We start from the raw sequence: 19,317 nt of genomic DNA on the forward strand, positions 1-19,317 counted from the left end.
GCTGATTCACTTTGTTATATAGCAGAAACTAACACACCATTGTAAAGCAATTATACTCCAGTAAAGATGTTAAAAAAAAAAAAGTTGTGGTATGTATATATATATATATGTATGTATATATATATATATACACACACACATACATACAATGGAATACTACTCAGATATAAAAAAGAATGAAAAATGCCATTTGCAGCAAAATGGATGGATCTAGAGATTATCATACTAAGTGAAATAAGTCAGACAAAGACAAATACCATATGATATAGCTTATTTGTGGAATCTAAAATATGATACAAATGAACTTATTTACAAAACAGAAACAGACTCACAGACACAGAAAACAAACATGGTTACCAAAGGAGAAAGTGGGGGAGGGATAAATTAGTAGTTTGGGATTAGCAGACACAAGCTACTATATATAAAATAGATAAACAGCAAGGTCCTAGTGTATAGTACAGTGAACTGTATTCAATATCTTGTAACAAACCATAATGGAAAAGAATATGAAAAATAATATATGTGTAACTGAATCACTTTGCTGTACACCAGAAACTAACACAACATTGTAAATCAATTATACTTCAATAAAGAAAAATCTTGGGATGCTCCCTCTTGGAACTCAGCCACCATGTGAAAAGTCCAAGGCACATGGAGAGGCCCCATGTTTGGGTTCTGGCTGACAGCCCCAGCTGAGCTCCTCCACAGTATCAGAGCAGAAAGAAGGACAGAAGCTTGGATCCTTGATGATGTAGTAAAATCACTGAATCTGATCCAACCCTGACTTCCAGTTACAGGAACCAATAAATCAATTTTTATTGTTTTTAACCAGTTTGAGTTTATTTTTCTGTTTCGTACCGTGAAATGCATTCTAAATGATACAGAGGAGTATTGGATACATACTAGTTACAGCTCTCTCCTCTGAACTCTGTGATCACATGCAGGGTCTCTTGACTGGCTTCCTTATTTCTGCATCTTTAAGAGATACTTTATGTGGCTGGTCTTCCTAAAGTATCCCATACTTTTGCTTCAGATAAAAGCATAGTTCTCTCCTGGACCTTGTTCCATCACACTGAGAAATTTCTATACTGTCAATTACTTTTACATTTTAGAACCACTTCCTTTCTGTTTGCTCCATGCCACTCCACCCTTAATTTCACATATAACACTTGTCATAACAATCTCAAATGTCTACCTTTTTTCAATAATGCCACTTTCACTAAAGAACCCTTGTATAGAGGAGGGTGTCCTGGTTGGAACATGCAAGTGTCGAATCCTAGGATAGGTTTTACTCAGTTTAATTCAATAAAGTAGCTCTTAATTAAAAATCAGTGTTGACAGAGTTTGGATAAAATGAATAGTTTCCCTTGGGTCTAATTACCTACGGTTAAGCCGACTTTTGAGGTTTTGAACTTACAGCTCTGGAACAATCCCCAATCTGTGAAACCCAGCTGAGATGGTATCCAAAGACACCTTAGTCTTACTCAGGCTAAATTTCCTCCTTAACTTACTGGACTCCCTGTCTCCAGGGATTTTGAAGGAACTATCCTTCTGTTCTCAATTCTGTTCTCAATCATAACTCAAATTGTGTGTGGGGGTCTGGGTCTTCTGAAATAAAACAAATCTCATATCCAAAAAAGTTGGAATTACTAACCTAGAATAAATATTCCCTCAGGGCTCTGAGAAGTACTGCAATACTTCAAAAGGATGATGCAATAATCATCCTTTTTAGTCATACCTGGAGGGATAGAAACCTTCCTTTTCTCATTCTCACTGGCTTTGTGAAGGTGAGGGTGAAGATGTCAATGCCATGGTTAGGAAGCTCTAGTTTAGAGACATTAACCTCACAGATATGGATGCCAACCTCAGGCACACACATCCATTCCCATCCTGCTGCAGGAGTTCTGCTGTACTCTACCCTCATGTTAAGGGAATCAGAATTACACCTTCTTTGGCATTTGACTCCTGGAAATACATTCCAGCCCAGTCTCAGAGCATTCAGGATCAGGAGACCTGAGTTCCAGGATATCTTTGAATTTATTAGATCTTTGACCTTGGGAAAGTCTTTAGAAGACATAGTTTGTATGCATGTAAAATAACTGCCACCTCAGGGCTATGAGATGAGACTAACAAGGCTATGAAACAGCACTTTGAAAACTGTGAAGCACTAGGTCTTGCACCTTGCCCTCTTTGTTCTCTGTACTCTCTCACAGGTAAGCACTTCTGGTGGAATGCTTGAAACCATTAGAAGTGAATACCACTTACAACAAAAGCCAGATTTGGAACATTGCAAATAAATCCTTCTGTAAATCATAGGCCCAGATGGCTTTGGAAGGGAAAAGGACAGAAGGGTAAATGGTGATGTATGGAAGAAAGAGAAGGAGCAAGAGGAGAGGCCCCAGTGGATGCTTTGCAGCTGTCTGCACATCATGTTGGAGAGTCGGCAATTATTTGATTAATTTGATGGTTGTAGACAGACATAAGATAATTACGGGAGAAACATTAGCTTTGGGACATGATTTGCCCAGATTGACTGTCTAGAATGATCTAATTATTGAGCTCACCAGCAAATCTTCACTTCACTTGAGGCTATAGAGAGTTATAGTTAGTTTTATATTATTTGGAGCAATGCTTAGAAATATATATTTCCGGTTTAGTGCTAGAGGAGTTGTTTTTTTTTTTAACATCTTTATTGGAGTATAATTGCTTTACAATGGTGTGTTAGTTGCTGCTGTATAACAAAGTGAATCAGCTATATGTATACATATATCCCCATATCTCCTCCCTCTTGCGTCTCCCTCCCACCCTCCCTATCCCACCCCTCTAGGTGGTCACAAAGCACTGAGCTGATCTCCCTGTGCTATGCAGCTGCTTCCCACTAGCTATCTATTTTACATTTGGTAGTGTATATATGTCCATGCCACTCTCTCACTTCGTCCCAACTTACCCTTCCCCCTCCCTGTGTCCTCAAGTCCATTCTCTACGCCTGCGTCTTTATTCCTGTCCTGCCCGTAGCTTCGTCAGAACCATTTTCTTTTTTTTTTTAGATTCCATATATATGTGTTAGCATATGGTATTTGTTTTTCTCTTTCTGACTTACTTCACTCTGTATGACAGACTCTAGGTCCATCCACCTCACTACAAATAACTCAATTTCATTTCTTTTTATGGCTGAGTAATATACCATTGTATACATGTGCCACATCTTCTTTATCCATTCATCTGTTGATGGACACTTAGGTTGCTTCCATGTCCTAGCTATTGTAAATAGAGCTGCAGTGAACATTGTGGTACATGACTCTTTTTTTTTTTTTTTATTCATACAGAAAGTCACAAAAATTATAATCATCCTCATCAGTTCACTCAGTCCCATGTAATTAATTTTCTTTTCATCTTGATCTTTTGTTAGCACTTTCATGAATTCATCAGTTTTCCATTAGAGTTCTGAAAATGCTTATTCATTCATTTCTGCAGTATAGTCAGTTACCAGAAACCTGTACTTGTCAGAGTCTTTTCCATGAATTCCTTGAAGGTGAAACCCTTTTATAGGAACATTTTTGCAGAAGCATCAGAGTACACCCAGAACTGTCTGTAAATGACAAAAGACTTAAAAATGACCATAGTTAAAGATTTGATGAAAGTTCATAATAATGCAATTGACAAGGAAATTTAGTTATTTCTGAGATACACATTTTAAAATAATAACTAGAATTATGACTTATAACATTATACCAGAACATATAAGATTTTTAGGGATTTCATGTAATGTCTGAAACATTTATATTAACATATGTCCATACAAATAACCCAAAGAAAGTTTAGTATTAGTTTTTTTTTTGAATTTTTGAATTTTATTTTATTTATTTTTTTATACAGCAGGTTCTTATTAGTCATCAGTTTTACACACATCAGTGTGTACATGTCAATCCCAATCTCCCAATTCATCACACCACCACCCCCACCCCCCCACGGCTTTCCCCCCTTCGTGTCTCCATACGTTTGTTCTCTACACCTGTGTCTCAACTTCTGCCCTGCAAACTGGTTCATCTGTACCATTTTTCTAGGTTCCACATGCATGTGTTAATATACGATATTTGTTTTTCTCTTTCTGACTTACTTCACTCTGTATGACAGTCTCTAGATCCATCCATGTCTCAACAAATGACCCAATTTTGTTCTTTTTTATGGCTGAGTAATATTCCATTGTATATATGTACCACAACTTCTTTATCCATTCGTCTGTCGATGGGCATTTAGGTTGCTTCCATGACCTGGCTATTGTAAATAGAGCTGCAATGAACATTTTGGTACATGACTCTTTTTGAATTATGGTTTTCTCAGGGTATATGCCCAGTAGTGGGATTGCTGGGTCATATGGTAGTTCTATTTTTATTTTTTTTTTTTTTTTTTTAATTTTTATTTATTTATTTATTTATTTATTTATGGCTGTGTTGGGTCTTCGTTTCTGTGCGAGGGCTTTCTCTAGTTCTGGCAAGTGGGGGCCGCTCTTCATCGCGATGTGCGGGCCTCTCATTATCGCGGCCTTTCTTGTTGCGGAGCACAGGCTCCAGATGCGCAGGCTCAGTAATTGTGGCTCACGGGCCCAGTTGCTCCGCGGCATGTGGGATCTTCCCAGACCAGGGCTTGAACCCGTGTCCCCTGCATTGGCAGGCAGATTCTCAACCACTGTGCCACCAGGGAAGCCCCTATTTTTAGTTTTTTAAGGAACCTCCATACTGTTCTCTATAGTGGCTGTATCAATTTACATTCCCACCAACAGTGCAAGAGGGTTCCCTTTTCTCCACACCCTCTCCAGCATTTATTGTTTGTAGATTTTTTGATGATGGCCATTCTGACGGGTGTGAGGTGATACCTCATTGCAGTTTCGATTTGCATTTCTCTAATGATTAGTGATGTTGAGCATCCTTTCATGTGTCTGTTGGCAATCTGTATATCTTCTTTGGAGAAATGTCTATTTAGGTCTTTTGCCCATTTTTGGATTGGGTTGTTTGTTTTTTTGATATTGAGCTGCATGAGCTGTTTGTAAATTTTGGAGATTAATCCTTTGTCAGTTGCTTCATTTGCAAATATTTTCTCCCATTCTGAGAGTTGTCTTTTCGTCTTGTTTATGTTTTCCTTTGCTGTGCAAAAGCTTTTAAATTTCATTAAGTCCCATTTGTTTATTTTTGTTTTTATTTCCATTTCTTTAGGAGGTGGGTCAAAAAAGGATCTTGCTGTGATTTATGTCATAGAGTGTTCTGCCTATGTTTTAGGGGAGATTTTTTTTTAAGAGTTTTCCTTAGGGAGTTATATTTAGAAAAAAACCTTACATCAAATTTCAAGGCCCTCATTGTATTTCCATCCGAGATGTGTATTTTTGATGTTGCCATGCATTTAGTTATGGGTTATTTAACACTACCACATATTTTAAACTCCCCCTTCCCCTTATTTCATTAATGATGAGAAGAAGATTACAGCCTACAATCATAGTCTTCATAAAAAGGAAAAAGGAAATTGGTCGGTTCTTCTGTTATTTATTCATCTTCTCCGACTTCCTAAATCCCCCAAATTACCTTCTGAGTTGTGTGCCACCAGGGTGGTTAGCATTCTATTGATGTGGGAGTCCATTTCCTGCTCACTGGCCTTCTAACTAGAGTGCCACATTGCTTTTTAAAAATTAAACCCCTTAGAGCAGTCTAGCTAAGAGTTGGACTAATAGTACTCACGAGCCTGACTTACATTACACTTAGATTCACTGCAGCCACAGGGTCTCTGATGTTAAAATGGTGGCCTATTATCCTAAGGGCCAGAGAAAGCACATGGAAGGCAGTGACAGAAAGTAACTCTGCAGTGTATTGTTCTCAGGGCAAAAGGGTTTCAAATCTAACAGCCCAACAAAAGAGTGAAAAGAAAGTGCTTTTTGCCACCCTGGAGAATTCTTTGCCCAAAACTCCCCTCTACTTGGAAAGGATAAAGAGCTTTTACAAGGTTGGAAAAAAAAGAGCAAGGAAATATGGCTCCATTCCCATGTCGGGCCTGCTATTTCTTGGTGGGTACAGAAGGGCACTTGCACAGGTTCACTCAATTATAGGAAAGAAGCATTTACCAGCAAAAGGGTGGCATGTTTGGCAAAGGCATATAACCTTCCTTTCCCCACAAACATAAAATGACAGTTTGGTAGAGGGGAATTTGTTCATTTTGACAGGACAGTAGCAGCGGTGTTCTAATTTCCATTGTCCTCTTGCTTGAAATTACCCTCCCTTAATAATAAAAGCCTTCCCAATACAATGAGTACTGAATAAAATAGGTGTTAGAGAGACTGTAGATTTCAGATTGTGGGGAGATCTGGGATTTAAATTCAGATTCAGGTCATTAGAAAAATGACCAGTAACATGTGATATGTTTCACTGGAATTGGTCTGTTTTTTGTTTTTTTGTGTGTTTTTCTAGCACAGTGGTTCTCAGACCTTACCTACATCAGAATCACTTGAAGGGCTTGTTAAAACACAAATTGCTGAGCCCCACCCTCCGTGGTTTCTGTTTTAGTAGGGCTGGGTGAGGCCTGAAATTCTGCCTTTCTAACCAGTTCTCAGGTGCTGCTGCTGCTGGTTTGGGAACCGCACTTTGAGAACCACCAGTAGATCAGGGCTGGTGAAATGTCGAAATCGTGATCTGACTTGTCTCAAATCTGATACAACGCAAAAAGTTGAGTTTTGGCCAACTGCTTTCTAGTTGGACTTAACAAGAGTCTGGTATGCAGTGTAAAACCGATAGCTAGTGGGAAGCAGTCGCATAGCACAGGGAGATCAGCTCGGTGCTTTGTGACCATCTAAAGGGGTGGGATAGGGAGGGTGGGAGGGACATGCAAGAGGGAGGGAATATGGGGATGTATGTATGTGTATAGCTGATTCACTTTGTTATAAGGCAGAAACTAACACAACATTGTAAAGCAATTATACTCCAATAAGGATGTTAAAAAAAAAAAAAGTCTGGTATGGGTTGGTCAAGATGATGGACTCAGTTCACATCTGGGTTTTAAGTGTTAAAGGACCATGTCAGAGGAATGATTCTTTTATACACCCCAGGGAAGAAATATGAAGGAAAAATGTACAAGGGTTTTGAGAATGGTAAAGATATAAATTGGCACAAAAGTTTCATTATAGACCTTGTGCAATGGGATAATTTTTCTTGCCCTAATTTTCCCTTCATAATTCTGAATTATTTTAATCTACAAATCTACAAATAATTTATTTATAAGGAGGGTTGATTTGAGAATATTATACTCTGTGCAGCTCCTAGGATAAGCCTTGGCGTCCTTTGTTCTTAAATGCCTGTCCTATAACAGAAAACCACTCTTGGCACCAGGGCTCAAGAATTTTGGGACCTTTACCTCTGGCTAAACATAACACAGGCAGGCAGGGACTATACCACAATCCAGCCTTACACAAATGGAAACCATAGTAGTGTCAAATGATTAAAACAGTTTATTACTGAGTTTTCTGTCCTTTACTCAATCCATGGATTAGGAGAGCACAGTGCCTCACAAGCAGTGGAGCACTCTTCCGGAGGGACTTTGGGCAAGAACGAGTTTTATAGTATATTGGAAGAGGCAACACGGAAACAGCACATGATTGGCTAGGAGGTTGGGAACTTTCTTATAAGGCTAGCAGCTCCTATTTTCTAGGGTAAGGTGGGCTAGCTAAAGCTGAGTTGGAGGATTGGTGTTAGACAAGATACCTTGACAGGTGTTTCCCCTAAGTGCAGGCTGACTTTGGTTTATATTTGTGATGTGGGCTGCGGGGGGTGGCCTCCGTCTTGTGGGTCCCTGTATAGAAATTAACTTCATCAGTAGTGTCGTAGGATGCTGGGGTGGAAGGGGACTTCGAGGTCATCTGTTTCCATCTCCGTCTGATCAGCAGACCTAGCTGGGGTGTTTGAAGGAGCTGACTCTGCAGCAAACTGCACAAGCTCACATGGCCACTGGGGGTGGGTCTGGGCAAGGGAGATCTTCAGGATAAAGGACCGGCACGTCCTGCTGTCTTGCTTGTGCTGGCGCCACGCTTGCTGTGTGGCCATGCCTCTGTGACCTGGTGTGTGAAGGCAGGGGATTCAGGCTCTGAGAAGAGGAGGACATCATTGGATCTGGCAGCTAAAGCTTGACACCACCATCCCTCGGGTTTCATAGAGTCTGTAGTTTCACTGGGAGGCCAGCCGACTTGCTCTCTGCTGTTGAGTGTGGGCGAGGAAGTGGGAGGAAAGAACTGGGTGATGAGAGAGTAGGAAGACAAAGAGAGACCGTGAGGAGTGGAAAGTTCGTTGAAGGGGTTAAGGAAAAGGCGAGTGAGACACAACAGCCCCAATTTAAAATACACAGCTTCAAGGGCTCTGCCATATTCCGCGGACCGTTGCCGTGCAGTGCTAGCTCTGGGACCGTTGGCCCTCAGATGGAGCCCCTGCTCAGTGCCACAGGACAGCCAGCTCTAGGGCATGTTTCCCAGGCTGCATCTGGATGGTGTGTCCAGTGGAAGGCGTCCGTAGGACCGAAAGGTGAGGGGGTGGGAGAAGCCAGGGAGGCCCGTCCCCCCCAACCTCTGCCTCAGGAGGCTGCTCTGGCAGCAGCTGCAGACAAGCCCTCCCAGCTTCCTCAGCTGACCCTGGACTTCCATAACTTCATCTCCTCTCTTTGTCTTCCACCCCAGGGTCAGTGGCAGCTTCCTCCCCATCTCAACTCCTCCTTCATCTGTGGAAATAATTCCCCGCATGGAGCCCTTTCTATTATAAATACTTAAAAGTAGTTTGTTTTATTGGTTAGATCCGGAGACAGGTTAGATTATTAATCCTAGTGAACAGAAGAGTAAACTGCGGCTTATATAGGTTAAATAACTTGTCCAAGGTCATCACAACTAGCAAATGATGAAATTGGTATTCAAAATGTAAGACTGCAGAGCTCACACTCTTAATACACTACTGTGTGGCCTCTCAGAATGAGTTAGAAGTAATTAAGAAAAAGGAAGAAAAATCTTTTCATGTATGAAATGGTAATGATGTGAAAGCGTTGCTTTGACCTTAAGAAATTAGGTAATCTCTGTGGCAGAATAAGTGTGCGTGCCCAGTGTTTCATAGTCCTAAATCTTGGTAAATTAATTCAACTCAGGCACTGATGCTAGTCTTTTATTATTCCTCGTTTTCTTGGTTGATCACAAGGGGTTACTTATTTCCACTCATCTATTCCATCTATTCCATTTCAGTTTGTGAAAATGTGGCCCGAGCCTCGCTTTGAAACTCAGGTTGCTATAGAAACCTTTGACTGGAGGTGGATGGATCACGAAGGTTTATTAACGAGAATTTCCTCCTTCTACCTCTGGGCTCAGTTTGTGTGAAAATCCAAGAAAGGCTCATTAGTTTTTGTATTAGGGTTCTCCAGAGAAACATACCTAATAGGATGTATACAGATAAAGATTTATTTTCAGGAATTGGCCCACATGATGATGGAGGCTGACATGTCAGCAAGCTGGAGACCCAGGAGAGAGATGGTGAGGTTCCAGTCCAAATGCTGTCTGGCTTGAGACCTAGAAAGAGTGGATGTTTCGGTTTGAGTCCAAAGGCAGGAAAAAAAAGGATGTCCCAGCGGAAGGCAGTCAGGCAGTTCTTCCTTACTAGTGGGAGGGTCAGCCTTTTTGTTCTATTCAGGCCTTCAACCGATTGGATGAGGCCCACCCATGTTAGGAAGAGCAACCTGTTTTAATCAGTCTACTGATTGGAATGTTAAACTCATCCCAAAACACCCTCACAGACACAGCCAGAGTAATGTTTGGCCAAGTGTCTGTGCACCCTGTGGCCCAGTCTGGTTGCACATAAAATTAACTATCACAGTTCTCATTACTGAAGGCTAACTTTTCATCCTGTTTGGTGATCAAAGCTGATGGTTCAAAAAAAAAAAAAAAAAAAAAAAAAAAAAAAAGCTGATGGTTCTCTCTCCAGTCAGCCCTACAGGATGCTGATTTCAGGCATCAGAGGAGAGTGTATCCTTGAAATGATTGCTGTTAGAAACCTGCCTTGAATTGATGGCTACCAGAGAGTCACCTGATGTTTGAAAGATACTGTGCTCCCTGGAGCATCAGTATCACTTAGGGAAGTTTTAGAAATGCAGATTCTTGGGCCTCACCTCAGACCTACTGAATTAGAAACTCTGAAGGTAGGGCCCAGCAATCAGTGTTTTAACAAGCCCTTCCAGGTGATTCTGATGCATGCTCAAATTTGAAAACCAGTGGTCTAGGCTACAACAGTGTTTCTCAAACTGAGAGCCATGGAGCTTCTATGGGTCAGCAAATGTATTCTTGGGGATGTTGACTGAAAAGAAGTGCACAATGTAAGAGCTGTGAGTTAAGTTTTATTCAGGGACCTTATGAGGACTATAGCCTGGGAAACAGCCTCTCAGTAGCTCTGAGGGGACTGCTTGGAAGCAGTAGGGGAAGAGCCAGTATGTATATGAATTTTTTTGGTTGGGAAATACATGTCAAGTATAAAAAGATTACTACTAATCACAAAGAACACATATCTCAAGTTAATGATTTTAGTACTTTTGTATGTATGGAAGATGCAACAAACTGGGGCTAGTGAAATTCTTCCTTAGATACGCATTGTAACTATCTAGAGGCTGTATATCTTAGAGCTTTGTGAGATTTTGCTAAGAGAATAAAAATGAAATGTTTTATTTTGAAAACAAATTCAAAAAACACAATATAAATGTATTCTAAGTAGCCTAAATGATCAGTTTGTATACAAATACTGCCGTACTATTTCTTTGTCCATACTTTGTGTCTGTATTAGTTTTTGTGTTGGTATAGAGTCGAATTCCTTTGCCACAGGATAGTGAGATGCATTTGTGCTAAGTGAAGACTGGGTGAATTGTTTAGGAGTTTGAACCTAGAAAAGTGATAGAAAATTGAGGTGTCATGAGGCATGACACTACCTGCATGTCAGACTCGAGGCCCTTGCAGTCAATGCCTATTCAGGTGTGATTTAGTTGAAGCAAACAGTGTCATCTCCCATCTGATTTAGTGCTGGTAACTTGAATATTATTGGTTTTGTAGTTTTGTACCTGTTTAGTTTATAACCTTGTTTTGGCTTTAGAGTTGTTTGTATATATAAGCCCAAGGACCTTAAACTGAAATTTATATTTATGTATATCTAAGTAACATAATAATGAAAATAATTTGTATTAACTTTGGGGTCTGTACAAATTTATTACCTTTAAAAGGAATTTGTTTTCATATCAATAAGGATAGGCACACTTAGGCAACAATATTAAAAAAATAAACTGTTTTTTAAAAAAATATTTACTTTTATTTATTTATTTGGTTACACCAGGTCTTAGCTGTGTTTGGCAGGCTCCTTAGTTGTGGCTTGTTGGCTCCTTAGTTGCTGCTCGCCGGCTCCTTAGTTGTGACATGTGAACTCTTAGTTGTGGCATGCATGTGGGATCTAGTTCCCTGACCAGGGATCAAACCCGGGCGCCCTGCACTGGGAGCACAGAGTCTTAACCACTGCACCACCAGGGAAGTCCCTAAACTCAGTTATTAACTCAACAGAAGTTTAGGGAGTTTTGCTAATTGACCTCAACTAGACTCAGGGACCCAGGCTGACTGAGGTTTTGTTTTGATGTTAGCATTCTTTTAAAAATTATTTTTAAAAATTGAGATATAATTCACACATTTAAAAGAATACAATGCTGTGGTTTTTAGTATATTCATATGGTTATGCAACCATCACTACTACCTAATTCCAAAACATTTTCATCACCCCCAAAAGAAACTCTGTACCCATTAGCAGTCACTTCCCATTTTCCCTACCCATCAGCCCCTGGCAGCCACTAATCTTTCTGTCTCTATGGATTTACCTAATTTGGACATTTCATATAAATGGAGTCACACAGTATATGGCCTCTGTGTCTGGCTTCTCTTACTTAGCATAATGTTTTCATCCATATTGTAGCATTTATCGGAACTTCATTCCTTTTTATTGCTGAATAATATTCCACTGGATGGATAAACCACATTTTGTTTATCCATTCATCAATTAATGGACATGGGTTATTTCCACCTTTTGGCTATTGTGAATAATACTGCTATGAACATTCATGTATAAGATTTGAGTGAACATATGTCTTTAATTTTCTTGGGTATATACCTAGGAGTGAAATTTCTGGGTCGTAAGATAGGTAACACTATTTTAACCTTTTGAGGAACTGCCAAACTATTTGCCACAGTGGCCACACCACTTTACATTCCTACCAACAGTGTACAATTGTTCCAATTTCTCCATATCCTCCTCAATACTTGTTATTGTCTATCTTTTTGATTATAGCTATCCTAGTAGGTATGAAGCAGTTTTGATTTGAGTTTCCCTGATGACTAATGATTTTGAGCATCTTTTCATGTGCTTATTGGCCATTTGTGTATCTCCTTTGGAGAAATGTGTCTTCAGATCCTCTCTTTTTGATTGGGTTATTTGTCTTTTTATTGTTGAGTTGTAAGAGTTCTTTATATATTCTGGATACTAGACCTTTATCAGATACATGATTTGCAAATATTTCTTCTCTTTCTGTGGGTTGTCTTATCACTTTCTTGATAGTATTCTTTTTTTTTTAAAATTTATTTATGTATTTATTTTTGGCCGCGTTGGGTCTTCATTGCTGCTCGTGGGCTTTCTCTAGTTGTGGTAAGCGGGGGCTACTCTTTGTTGTGGTGCGCAGGCTTCTCATTGTGGTGGCTTCTCTTGTTGTGGAGCATGGCCTCTAGGCGCGTGGGCTCCGTAGTTGTGGGTTGTGGGCTCTAGAGTGCAGGCTCAGTAGTTGTGACACACAGGCGTAGTTGCTCTGCGGCATGTGGGATCTTGCCGGACCAGGGCTCGAACCTGTGTCCCCTGCATTGGCAGGTGGATTCTTAACCACTGCGCCACCAAGGAAGCCCTGATAGTATTCTTTGATGCACAAAAGTTTTTAATTTTTATGAAGTCCAATTTATCTATTTTTTTCTTTGGTTGCTTGTGCTTTGGGTATCATATCTAAGGATCTGTTGTCGAGTACCCTAATGACCACAACAATATGCATTTTGTCACAACAGTTGTGACAAAATGTGCCCTGGCATTTAAAGCTTCCACTTGAGACTTCCATGTATTACTGATGCTCACATTTCATTGGCCACAGAATGTCACATGGTTTCACCTAATTTAAGGGGGCAGAGATATGCAATCTTACCATGTGTCTGAAAATGGGAAAACCAGAAATATTTGGTTAACAGCACTAATGACCACCACAGTTTAACTCACACTTGAGAAACACCAAACAACATATGTGGTATAAGTTAGAACCAAAAGCTCTGTCTTCACTGAAATACAACCAGGTCTTAGGTTCTCATATTTTTTCAAGGATCTATATGAGAACTTGTCACATGAAAAAGTTTTAACATCTTCAGCAAATTTGGGCCAGACTGTATTGTTTGTTATGTTATGGTGGCTTTTACATAAGGAAATGCATGGTAATTCTTTTTAGAATTTAGTAACAGGAAGACATTTATTTCTAGATAAAGTTAATGTGCTTCCTTTTTATTTTGGAGTGGGAAATGTGTTTCTATCTTTACTTTTGTTGCTAGGAAGCTCAGAGCTGAAATTCATGACCATCTCATATCTTTCCCTTTCTTTTTCAAATAGTAAGATTTTTTTCCTGAAATGTTTATTTTAGCTGTCTTGCATCATGTTTTTGTTTTTGTTTTTGTTTTTTTTCCCCTGAGTACCTCATTTTTTGCCAGGCAGTTAGGAGATAAATTGTAAATAAATTACAGATATTATTAGCTTTTTCAAATCCAGTTCTTAGGTCAATGTTATGCTTAATTTTCAAATTTTACAGATCATTCTATCATGTTCATGCATCATAATTACAATCATGAACTTTTTTTAAAAAATTTAATTAATTTATTTTTTGGCTGCGTTGGGTCTTAGTTGCGGCACACGGGATATTTCTCTGCGGCACACAGGCTCTTAGTTGCAGTGCATGGGCTTCTTTCTAGCTGTGGCACGCGGGCTTAGTTGTCCCACAGCACGTGGGATCTAATTCCCCGACCAGGGATCGAACCGGCATCCCCTGCATTGCAAGATGGATTCTTAACCACTGGACCACCAGGGAAGTCCCTACAATCATGAACTTAAGGCATAAAACTGGTGCAACATGAGTAAGGGGTGGAGAAAATGGGTGGAGGCACCTTTACTCAAGAGTAGACACTTTGGTAATTGCACGATACTCACACTTTTGTGGGAGGGTAGTGTGGAAATCATATCACAAGCCTCAAAATTATGCATACTGTTAGATTCAAGATTGAACTTCTGGGTATTTATCCTAAGAAAATAATTTAGGAAATGGCCAAAGGTTAATAGTTATATAATATCTAATGCTTTTTAAGCTCATGGTTAGTGCCTTATATGTATTATCTCATTTAAAAGATAGGTACCACTATTACCCCATTTAACAGATGGGGAATCTGAGGCCCAGAGAGTTTAAGTGACTTGCCTGAGGTCACTCGCAGCTAGTGAGGGCAGTGTCTGGGATTCAGACCAAAGCAGTCCAACTCCAGAGTCCAGAATTTTAATTATTATTCCCAGTGCAGATATGAGAGCAAAATCTGGAAACAGTAAAAATATTCAACAATAGGGATTTGTTAAATGAATTAAGCCATACATTGGGATACCACGCTACCACTTAAAGTGTTGCAAAATGATTTATTGACATGGGAATCTATTCACTATATATTGCTGAGTGAAAAAAGCAGGAAATTTTAAAAGGAATGCTAGGTATGATATAAACGTGTGTGTGTTTGCGTGTATGGGTCTGTGTGTGTGAGGGGACTGACACTTTGAAAAGGGCCTGGAGCAGTGGTTCCCAGCTTTCCCCGAGTCTTAGAATCCCTGGAGGAAACTTTAAAAAATACTGATGCCGGACCAATAAAATCAGACCAGACCAATGAAATAAATCAGACTTCTCCAGACCAATGAATTCAGAATCTCTGGGGGTGTGTCCCAGGTTTCACTATTTTTAAAAAGCTTCCCAGGTTATTACAGTATGTTGCCAAGGTTGAGGACCACGGGTAGAGCGGGAAGTCCATCTAGGTATTGAGTGGTTGTCCCTGAATAGAATGGGAGTTGGCTCCTTTCTTTTTTTCTTTTCTGTGTACTTTTTTTTTCTGTAATGAGGATATTACTTGTAATTAGAAAAATTTTTAATAGAAATAAATATGATTCAGAGCCTAGGAAATGAAATGCTTTGTTCCTTTTGCTTTCCCTTACTTTTCTAAACCTTGTAACTTACTCTTTTATTTTCTAGCATGTAAGTATATTTATAGCAAAGATATACAATGTGTATGTGTGTGTCTGTGTCTGTGTCTCTGTCTGTGTGTTTGTGTGCCTTGAGTGCTCCATGGTACCTGCCAGGGAAGGAAGGGGGACAGTTGAGTGCAGTCCCTCAGGGAACCAAACCATGGCGTACGTGCCTGGAGGACCAAGCCAGGTACGACAGTCCCGGTTCTCCAACAGCCTGGGGTGGTGAAGTTCCACCCAGGAGCCGCTCCTGCAGTTTCCTCCACGCCTGCTAGGGTGACCAGTCATCCCAGTTTGCCTGGGACTCTTCTGCTTTTAACACTGAGTGTCTCGAGTATCGAGAAGCACCTCAGTCGTGGGCAAACAGGACAGTTGGTCACCCTGCCCTTGCTCTGATGGGCACTGTCATCCTTTGCTCTTGACTCTGTCTCTCTCTGAGCCTCAGCACTTACACCCCATCCAGGTGGCAACTCTTTGTAACTACCTAACCCAACACAGGGAGGCAGGGATGGAGCAAACTACATTGGTATTTGCTCCAGGGCTGAAGTACAAATAAAAAATGTATTTTTCTTTTATCATCTGTCTTTTTTTTTGAAGGAGGATATCTCCAAGCCTAACAGTACCAGGATTTACTCTCTTTTATTTTGCTCTGGGCTGTCCTTAATGGCCTTGAACATGGTCAATTTCCTAATCTATAGGAGAGCTACGGTATTCTTGCTGAGTAGTACATTTTAAAAATATTCCTGAATCATAATACATTTCTCTAGGGTATGTTAAAGGCTTGCCAGCCAGCCCTTCATTGTGACTTACCTTAGGTAGGTTTTTGTAAAAAGCTGGCCTGGATTTTGCTTAGATAACCATAGAAATGGAATGAAAACAATCTATTTCTCCCTCTCTCTCTCTCTTCCTAAATTGCTGTTTGATCTCGTCATTTTCTGCTAAATCTTGGCCCCTGTTTCAAATTGCACATCACGCTTTTTACATGGTTTGACTGATACAACAAACCTTCTTTGAAATGTACACAGTATGTCAAACCGGTTTGATTACTTATAATATTTGTAGTATAACAGCACTGCATATATATCACTCTTTCTCTTAAACTTGGTGCATCAAAAATTTTCCCATTCATTTGCATATATATCATCTTTACCCATCAGTTCCCACTGAATAATGGCTCACAGCTGACCCAAATCAGTTAAACTGAAGTGTTTTTTGATGTATTAAAAAAGTATTAAGAACCAAAGCTCTATTCCCAAGCTGCGGTAAGATCTAGCTTGTCAGACAGAGCTGAAGATTTGAGGCCAAGGTTGTATTAGGGATGGTAAGGTTCTACGATCTCTTTACAAAAATGGAGACTGGACTCATTATTGACCAGAACTGGGTAAAACATTTACCCTCCTTCTGCTGTAGCTGCTCACTTAGGAAAAACTGATTTCATCAGGTAAAATTTCCCCCAGACCCCTTACTCAATTCAGATAGCCTTGGTACATTACAAAATTATTCTTTTTACATGAGACTAAATAGCTAGTTCTTCTCTAGCAATTGTAACATTTCCTTCAAAATGTGAATGGAATATAACCCCCCTGTTTATTGAGCTAGCATATTAGTAAGTATAGGGGCAACGACTTTTCTCGCTTTCTGTAAACACCTGGCTGGTTATAGACAAATAGGAAGAAAACTGGGTAAACAGAACTTTTTCCCATCCATCAGGTCATGGCAGGGGCACTCCCTACCCGCTTCAACTGTGAAGACATATTTTCCTTCCAGAAAGGTTTGCGGGATAGAGGAGCTGGTATCCGATGTCTCTCTTTTAGGAACCTTTGGACTTTGGCTACCTTGCACATCTTTCTCCTGTGCCCTTAAGAAACACTTCTGTTCTATTTCCATTTCTTTTTGGTGAAATGTCATGTTTTAACATTAATAACTCAGCAAATGTTGGCTCCCTTCCTTAGTTATGGATGCTTTTATTCCTTTTAATTTCTAACATTAGTATTTCCCAAAGCCTTCCTCTCCTAACCCCCATGGCAGGGATAGCTAAAATTAGGGGAAACATTGGGCATTTTTAAAATATGTAAGATATACTGCACTTTAAAAACTCTCACTGGCAGAGGACTTGTCTTACAGTTACTGAGACTGAGACCACCTGACCTAACTCCCCTCTTCCTACCCACTTCAACATCTCTGTGTTTTCACCCATGCTGTCTTCCTTCCTCATATCACAGAAGCAGAAGTGTCCATAGTTAATACTTTCCCATTGCATCTTATACCCACCCCCCCACCGCCCCCGCCAACTTTTCTGGAACCTTGCAGGTTCCTTTTTCGATTGTATCATTAGTCTGGTCTTCATTCTATTCTTTTCCACTGAGTCCTTCTTAGCCTCCAAACATACTTTAGCTTCCTCCTTCTAAAGAAGTAACCTGCTCTAGTTTCACTGCCCTTTCACTGCCCTACTCTCCTCCTCTTCATTGCTGAGCTTCTCCCTGCCTTATCTCAAAAATGCAAAGCTTCCGATCCTTCAGGACCCTGCTCAAATGCTTGACAACCTCCAGGTGTGAAGGACCTTACTCCCTTGCCCTCTGCTCTCCAAATTTCTCTCCTTCCAGAGGAAAGACCCTCATTCTCAGGATAACCTTCCTCTGTCCCCTGGTGTCCACAACAGTGTGCTAAACCAGAGGGGTGAAACTCAAGATCAAGTTTTCCCTTAGTATAGCCACCATTGAGAACAGTAGTCAGCTTGGTCACTGCATTGGTTGACCTGTTAAATTTGAGCATCTTCTAAGGACAGACATTAAATGTGGAAGAGGGTGGTGAATAATTAAGTCAGAAATCACATGAAGAAAAGAAATATTTCCTCCTTTAGCTAGGAGCCTAGTCCTGTTTCGGGAAGGTACTGGGCTTCCATCATTATGTGGCATAGTACAGTTTTCTATCCATTTAGTTTCTATCTTCACCTGGTTGGGGGGAATCTACCAGTATAAAAGAGGAGCCATATCAGTCTTTAATGGACCTTTTGTTACTCAAAGAAGGGCTCTGACATTCCATCAAATTTTAAGGCTCTTTCTGTTTCATTTAGTTTACTGTTTCTCAGTGAGCGTCCTTTGGGTATTTCATCCAGGACAGTTATTCTTTGACTACTATATGATGTTAAGCATCCTTGCTTCCCCCCATGTTCTGATGACACCAAGGGTTGGGGGGAACCACTGTCGACAATGGTTGAAAAGACAGTATTTTTACATGCATATTGTGGCACGCAGAATTCTAAGATGACCCCCAGTGACCCACACACTTATGTCATCTCCTCTCCTTGAATGTGGGCAGAACCTGTGAATATGATGAGATACCATGGTTATGCTACGTGATATGACAAAAGGGAGATTAGCCTATTGGACTTGACCTAATTCAGTGGGCCCTTTAAAAGCAGAGAGTTTTCTCTGGCTGGTTCCAGAGGAGAAAGTCAGAGTTTCAAAGGAAAAGGATTCTACATGCCATTGCTGGCTTGAAGGTGGAGGCCACGTGGCAAGGGAGGGAGGTGGCCTTTAGGAGGTAAGAGCAGCCTGGCTGACAGTCATGGAGGAGATGGGAATCTCAGTCTTATAACTGCAAGGAAAAGAATTCTGCCCACACTTGAATGAGCTTGGAAGAGGACCCTGAGCCCCAGATGAGAAGCTCAGCCCACCTTGATTTCAGCCCAGTGAGATCTGAACAGAGAACCCAGCCGCTCTGTGCCTGGACTTCTAACCTACAAAACTGTGAGAGAATCAGCTTTTGGTAATTTGTTAGCACAGCAATAGAAAACCAATACACATGTATTTGTCTTTAAAAAGTATATAGCTTTCCCCAACAAATTATAATGCTCTCAATTACAGGAATGGCACCTACTTCATCTTGGGTTTATCACCATGCCCAGTGATGCCTCATCATGGCAGAACTCAGTTAATGCTTATCTAGTGAA

This window comes from Balaenoptera musculus, chromosome 7 (genome assembly GCF_009873245.2).
Source record: "Balaenoptera musculus isolate JJ_BM4_2016_0621 chromosome 7, mBalMus1.pri.v3, whole genome shotgun sequence".
NCBI lineage: Eukaryota > Metazoa > Chordata > Mammalia > Artiodactyla > Balaenopteridae > Balaenoptera > Balaenoptera musculus.